The following is a 7,322-nucleotide window of genomic DNA, read 5'->3' on the forward strand; positions in this document are numbered from 1 at the left end:
ATACAATGATTTATTGATTACACATACACGGGAGATGTCTACAGCGTCACTCACTGCAGGGATCTCAACTAGGAAGCACACATCACACTGTGTTGTATAACAAAGTTCAGCCTCTTCATGCGTAAGCAGATATCATAACATGCATCAGTCACAGTTAGTGACAGTTAGGTACATTTCCTTTATTGACTCTCTTGACTTCTATAACACTTAACAAACCGTCTCCACCGTCTCACACTCCAGGTATTTCCTGTCGTTATGTTCTCTTCAAACTTGTCTCTAAAACATCCTGAGTACCTTGCTGAGCAGGCGCGCATGCAAGTTGCAAGCAATATGTCTTTTACCTCTGACCTAGAAATTAGTCTAATTGTTATACGCAAGTTTCTCCGTGACTGCAGCTGCCAAAGCTGCTATGATGACTTACTGTCATGGTCCCTGTGCCTCACCAGCTGATCCCGTATTAGGCAACATGTGTTTTTGTTGTTTTTGCTCTTTCTCTCTCTCTCTCTCTCCTGCCGGGGTGGTGCTCATTATGGGCTCCCGCCCCTGGCCCACGCACCTGCCATCTCCACACCTGCTGCCGATCTGTGTTATCGCGAGCCCTACTTAAGATGGCAGCACTGTGCTACTCGTCGCTGGATCGTTGAGCTATCAACGTCAGTCGCTCAGTAGTTTGTGAATCAGAATCTGTGAGTTGTTTCCGTCTGTTCGCCTCTGTTACAGTCGCTGACCTCTAGTGGCTCTCCCTCTGTGAGAGAGTTTTTTTTCTCCTTTTCCGGTGTTACAGGTCTGCCTCATGAGCCACAGCTGAGGTGTGTTGCAGCTCGTCAGCCACGGCATATAGTCTGCCATCCCAAACTGCCACGCCCCTTCCACTTCCCCCATTTTACCAGAGAGCGCGCGCGCGCTTAAACTGTGTAACTTTGGTTTTCTTTCTTCTATTGTGAGCAAAGGTGTTCCTTTACCGTGTTAATTGGTTCATCACAGTGGAAGCAGGTAGGGGTTCTCTGCCATTTTTGTTTCAATCATTTTCTCCTGTTTTTGGCTAGACAGGGAGCTCAGCCATTGTATGTTGTTTGTGGCTAGAGAGTTCTTGGTTTGATTTTTAGTTAAAGGGGGTGTTTTGTTTGTTGTTTTGGCCTTGGAGACCCTGAAGAAAAGAGCTTTCCTGTGTTCATTTTTACTTTGGTAGTTTTGTGCAATAAATTATGTTTAATGACATCTATTTTCCAGTAGTTTGTTTTCTTTTTCACTTTGTGTTACCCCCCCACCCCAGTCAACACTTCGTTTTTAAGTGGGGCGTAACAGCCTCTAAAGTTTCTGTGTACAGATCTTTCCCGGACCTTTCCCTGCCTGCCTGTCATCTCGTGGACGAGTGTGTGGATTTGTGTAACCCAGTTGTGGAGAGAGGAGAGTGATTCTTTGGAGCGCGTCTGATCCCCTTCCTTTCCCTCACGGACCCTGGAGCCCAGGACCCTCCTCCCCCCTCAGCACGTTGTGTGTGTATATAGTATCACCTGGTGTTGTCTGTATCAATAAACTGTCTTCTCTACAAGGATTTCTGGTCTGCACTCTAAGTTGAGGGTGTTTGCATGCTTTTGGGCACTGGTGAGTAAGTCACACTCTCACTTGTGTTTCTCAGTTATTCCCAGGCTAAGAGTTGCATTGCACACCTCCATGCAGTTTCCTCATCAACATTCCTGTATATTTAAAGACTTCTCAGTCTATACTCCCCCCCCACCCCAAAAAAAACGTGTTGTGTTCTGAATCGTTTCAGTTATCAATATCTTTAGTGTTTGCTTTCCTTCAAGCCAGCTTTTGAGTCCTCCAAACCGGAAAATTATGACAGCAGGGGTTTTCCCAACAGTAGGTTACAACCAACTAGATGCATGACACCACTTTAAGTGCTGCATTGAACCAGAATGAGGATTTTTCTTTTTCTTTTTTTTTTTTTTTTGCTTTTGCTTTTAACAGCTCGCAGCTTCTCAGTGCCAGTAATGCTAATATTATTGCAGACAGATGGGCACAGTTTATTGTTCACTTTCTAAACACAGAGAACTTAAGAATACATAACGCAACACACTTTAAAACCCCAATACATACTGTAAGTGTATAGCTGACTGTGGTATATTGTCTGTTGCCTGTAGACTCAAAAACAGTGTAGGTGAGTTTGTGGTTCAAACTGTTAAAGAGTGTTTTTTGTTTTTTTTGTTTTTTTTGTTTGTTTTTATTTTTCTGTTAAAGAATGTTTCTTGTAAATGGAACACCCAGCAAAATCCCAGCAGCTATGCTCTACAAGCTATAAATATAACTCTGTACACATGAAAGGCCAATTAAGATCTATTAAGCTTGCTGAACTTGCGGTACAAGGTAGAGATACGGTAAATGTAAGCAGGAAGAAGACTACACCCTTAAATATCAGCAGTACGGTGTAGAGCTGAGGGACTGACTAAGTGTGGGAAAATGCTTTGTTACAAAAGATCCAAATTTTGTTATTTTGGTAATGCGGTTGGTCAGATATGGACAAAGCAGGGGCTGGGTTAAACTGACCTAACATTTTCTGGGGGTTGTTTTGTTTGTTTGGTTGGTTGATTGGTTTTAACCTGGTTTGGTTGGTTTTAATCTTCTGGGAAGTGATAACCTTCTGCATAATTTTGGAGGTGACGCATTTCAAATTGTGTATGAGGGATTTAAATGACTCTAACAGTAGTCTGACAATTTACAACAACTCAGATGTACTGTATGTTACTGCAGGGTGTGAGCTGTAGTTTTAGACATTTCTACCTTGTGGGCAGACACATCTTTTCATTTCTAATTGTAAATTAAAAAAATAAATACAATAAAATAAAGTCCCTCTCCCTCTTACCAGCCAGGTGAAAAGGGCTCTTCCAACACCAGTAAAAAGACCTGATGTAAAGAAATAGCAGTTCTATTCCTCACCCTGTAATAAACACACACTTACAGGTACACTGTTATGGCTTTGGCATAAATGGAGTCAGGCTTAAGTTCACATGGAACATGTTTACTAATTGTTCTACAATATAAATTTTTCTATTTTAAGAGCTCAAACTATAAATTCTCTCGATGCAGTGATCTGTGATCATCTTAGTCCAGCATCACTGCACAGTGCAGTGCAGGGTAACTCCAATCAGCATTCCTTATAACAAGGATGTCAAGTAGTAGTAGAAATTAACAATCTCACCCCTGCCTGTGGGTGGCTTGGCACACCTGGTGTGGCTTGATGTGCTTCTGTTGGAGTAGAATGCATAAGTTTGTCTTCTAATCTTTCTGGCTCTCATATTGGGCATGTTTGTCAGGTCAGAAGCTGTCTATGGATCTTGCAATTGTTCTGTAATATTGCCATTGATCCAAGTGGATCCAACAGGTCTTAACAGCTGTTTGCGGTGCACTGCACTTAGAAGGGACTTGCCCAATGTTTAGACTCTCTTACAATGTAGTCACCAGTTTTGAGGTCTTTTTGCTGGTGTTGGAAGAGCACTTTTCACCTGTGTCTAGATATCAGACAAAACAGAGGACAACATTCCACAATATCAGAACATTTTATCTTCACAGGGTGCCAAAATTGCCTAGTACATTACTTTCTCCCTCTGAAATGGAATTCTTTTGCTCTTACAGATCCTTACAGAGCCATTCAGACCAAGGGGGCACCACTGGGACCTGACTCTTCCACAATAGTCTGTGGAAATATGAAAGCTGGCCATCAGTTTGCTGTCTTATTACATGTGTGTGGTGGGGATGTGACATCACTGTTTGAAGAGTTAATGATACAGAAGTGAGGCCAGGGATGGGGCCCTAAAATGTTACCCAGAGTGAAGGATGATGCCAGTGGACATGGGAAGAGGATGTTGTTGGCCCTTCAGTGCTGCCCTCTCCACTACCATCTGAGGAATGCTGTCCTTGTCAGTGTCACTTGTGAGCGGCACATTTGATATAGATCTACAGCCTTGAAGCACAAGTAAACAATCTAGCTGATAAATGATGGTAGACTCAAATGCAGGAGTTAAGTGGACTAAATTATCATTTTAATAGTCTTTATTTTACACAAACAAGTAAAACAGCAGGTAAAGACGATTCTAAGGAGGCTCTGGGTTACTCTAACTAGACTAACTAGGTAGAGTATTGTTATTTACTCCAAACAGAAAGATTACGCATGGAAAAACCAGTTGGTGACCATCTAGTTATGTCTCCTTGTGTATTTTATAATCATCATAGCATATGATATGAAGAAAATAACTTTTTCATGCATTGTAAGATTTAATACATTAAAATGCATATATTACAAATTAAAAACAGAATATAATTGTGTCCAAAAAAAAAAAGGATTTCTGGTCTGCACCTGAGTCCGTTAACTAAACGTGACAGTTACACCCCAATTTAACATCACCGCGTTAGGAATTAGAATCAAACTTATGGGAAAGGAGACCCCTTGGACATAAATCAGCGTGGTGAGAACTATTGATAACAAAAGAAAGAATCTTTGGAAAAAAAATTATCTGAGGAGAATTAATTTATTTTAGTCTGACCCCAGTCCCATCCGCTAGCATGGAGGAGGCAGGGTTTATGACCTATACTGCAGCCCTATACTGCAGCCAGACACCAGGGGGCGATAGAGACATTTTGGCTTCATTTTTAGGGTGCTGTCGCGTCGTCCATGTTTTCTACAGTCATTGCTCTGCACGCAGACCACACTGCAGCACACCCAACCACATGCCCACACACACACACACACACACAAACATTTGCGCAAAAGGGGAGGTGTAACCACAAACATTTATAAAAGAACTTTGTGATGTGCCGTATCTTCATTTCTTCATTCATCAGCTTCTTTTGGCATCACAGGTAAGCAGTGTTGGGATGGTTACTTTGATAAAGTAATTAATTATAGTTACTAGTTACTTTTTTGAAGAAGTAACTGAGTTAGTAACTGAGTTACAAGATTTTAAAAGTAATTAATTACTTGAAAAGTAACTATTGCGTTACTTTGAAAAAAATGTTTAACCCTCTGGGGTCCAGGGTATAATTGGCCATTTTTAACTACTTTTGATTTTACCTCTACATTTCACCTTTAACTATTTACTTTGCCTTGTTTGGTATCATTGTTTTCATCACAACCTCACGTGTTTGAATTTACAGTTATGTTTTCATTTTGACATACTGTATTAACACAATTGATCTAAAATCAGATAAAAAACATAAAATCCGAGTAGAAAAAAGTATTTTTTTTTTTTACTGTAACAACCACAAACATGTTTATTGAATCATATTTCATAACTTTAAATGCAAATATAAATTGTCAAATTTAAAATCATATGCACAAATTTTGCAAACAAAGTTATTTGCAGCCATTTACCTTTTACCCTTTTTTTTAATAACCTTTTCAAACTATTTACATAACAATCAGGTGTTCTACATTAAATAAGATGCCACACAAATTATTTTTGCCACTTCAAAAAAATAATTTCTGTCCACTATAAAGGAGAACATCACAGCCTGATACCTGCAGGTCTGACAGCAGCAGGTGCATCACTCCTGTTTTCTACCTGGAGACAGCAGTCACCTCATTGTTCTGACACACAACACAAAACTATCCACAACACATTAACTACACAAGACAACACATTAACTGCACACTACAAACATCACAAATCTCTCACACCTCAAAACTCACTCTCTCTCTTTTTCTGCTGTCTTTCTTTCTCTCTCTCTCGCCGTCACTTCTAAAACTAGCCCCTTTTCCTAAACAACCAGATATCATGTTGCCATATGAGTTTTTGATTGGTTGACATGGTGCATTTTTCCACCAAAACGAATGGGCTGTTTTTTGTTTTGTTTTTTTTATTTTTTGGTCATAAGTAGAGAGTGCTTGCTAGTGCTGTCCTTAGACAGCAAACATGACGAAACTATTGAGGAAAAAACACGTGTATATATTGTTTATCATGACTCTGGTTTTACGTGGCCTATCAACACAATTTAAAAGCTGGTATATATCACCTTGTTGCTTTGTCATCTTAAAGTGGTCGTGTGATTGGCTTACCACGACTACTTTATTCTTCCTCAGTCAAACAGCAGCACTCCTGCGATTGTTTTCCCCCTTAGCTCCAGGTGATGTGCCAAAAAGTGATCGTCGGGCAAAAAGTGACTGCCGCCAGCAGCTGAGGCGCCAGCGCGAGCTGCTTAAAGCTGTAGCGCCCAGATTACTTACGTAGACAGCTACCTCCGTGCAGCTGATATAAGATGCGGTAAGCTGAACACAGCTTTAATCATCTGTTTGTTGAAAAATAGTAACGCGACCGCACCACATTTTCTTGTTAGTAACGTAACGGCGTAACGGTAACAATAGAAATAACTATTGCAACAACAATAGCAACAACAATGAGGTCCACTCTGCTAGATGGGACCTCAGGAAGGGCTAATTCCCACACCCGGCATGCTCCAATCAAGAGCTGAACAGACCCATCTCGCCTGACACTGCGCCTGGGGACCAGCAGGGGGCAGCCCAGGGACAGGTGGGCAACACTGGAGGAGAGGATGAAAGCTTCTTCAACATCCGCCACCTGATTATCAACCTCCACCAGCCCAGGCCTCACAGGGGCGGAGCCATGGGAGGGATGCTGTGGTAGGGGCCACCAGTAAATCAGAACAGGAGGGGGTTAGTGAGTCCTGAGTGATTTGTTTGCGCTATGATTGAGCATAGGAAGGGAGGGGGTGAGTGAGTCCTGAGTGATTCGCTTACCCTGCAATTCAGCCAGTGTTGCCAACTTAGCGACTTTGTCAAGTTCATATTCAAGTTCAAGTTCAAATTGTATTCGCCACATGCAGTGGCAGGTTGCTCTGCAGTGAAATGAACCCGGCCCCCGACCTTACACACACAACATAGACATCACATGGGGAGTTTTCAGACCCCCTTAGCGACTTTTTTTCTAAAAAGCGACTAGTGACAAATCTGGCGACTTTTTCTTGTGTTATTGAAGACTAAATTATGACGACTTTTTGACGTGAAACCATGTATCGTTCCTACTCTCAACAAGCAGCAGGTGCTGCCTTGGGCACCTCGCCCGTGCCAAAGCGGCGGGTGAAATAAATTCTAAATGCATTTAGGGTATTTTTTACTCACTTTATGTCTGTTGCACAATGTTATTTCTCTCTCCAACAACGTAGGTTACAATTACATTAGCATGACCAATTATTCAAATTAGGTGATGACATCATTTGGCGACTTCTAGCGACTTTTAGTACAGCCAATAGCGATTTTCCTTACTGAGGAGTTTGCAACACTGGATTCAGCACAGGAACGGAGGGGGTGA

At 41.5% G+C, this 7,322-nt stretch overlaps 1 long non-coding RNA gene across 1 annotated transcript; it reads left to right on the forward strand.

Moving 5' to 3' along the window:
* The first annotated feature begins 466 nt into the window (after window positions 1-466).
* Window positions 467-4,134, forward strand: LOC120439323. The gene is made up of 3 exons (XR_005612551.1): window positions 467-993; window positions 1,315-1,496; window positions 3,634-4,134. It is a non-coding gene; the product is annotated as an uncharacterized LOC120439323 (long non-coding RNA).
* Window positions 4,135-7,322: the final 3,188 nt, after the last annotated feature.

The sequence above is a fragment of the Oreochromis aureus genome, linkage group 3, assembly GCF_013358895.1.
Source record: "Oreochromis aureus strain Israel breed Guangdong linkage group 3, ZZ_aureus, whole genome shotgun sequence".
In the NCBI taxonomy this organism is placed as follows: domain Eukaryota; kingdom Metazoa; phylum Chordata; class Actinopteri; order Cichliformes; family Cichlidae; genus Oreochromis; species Oreochromis aureus.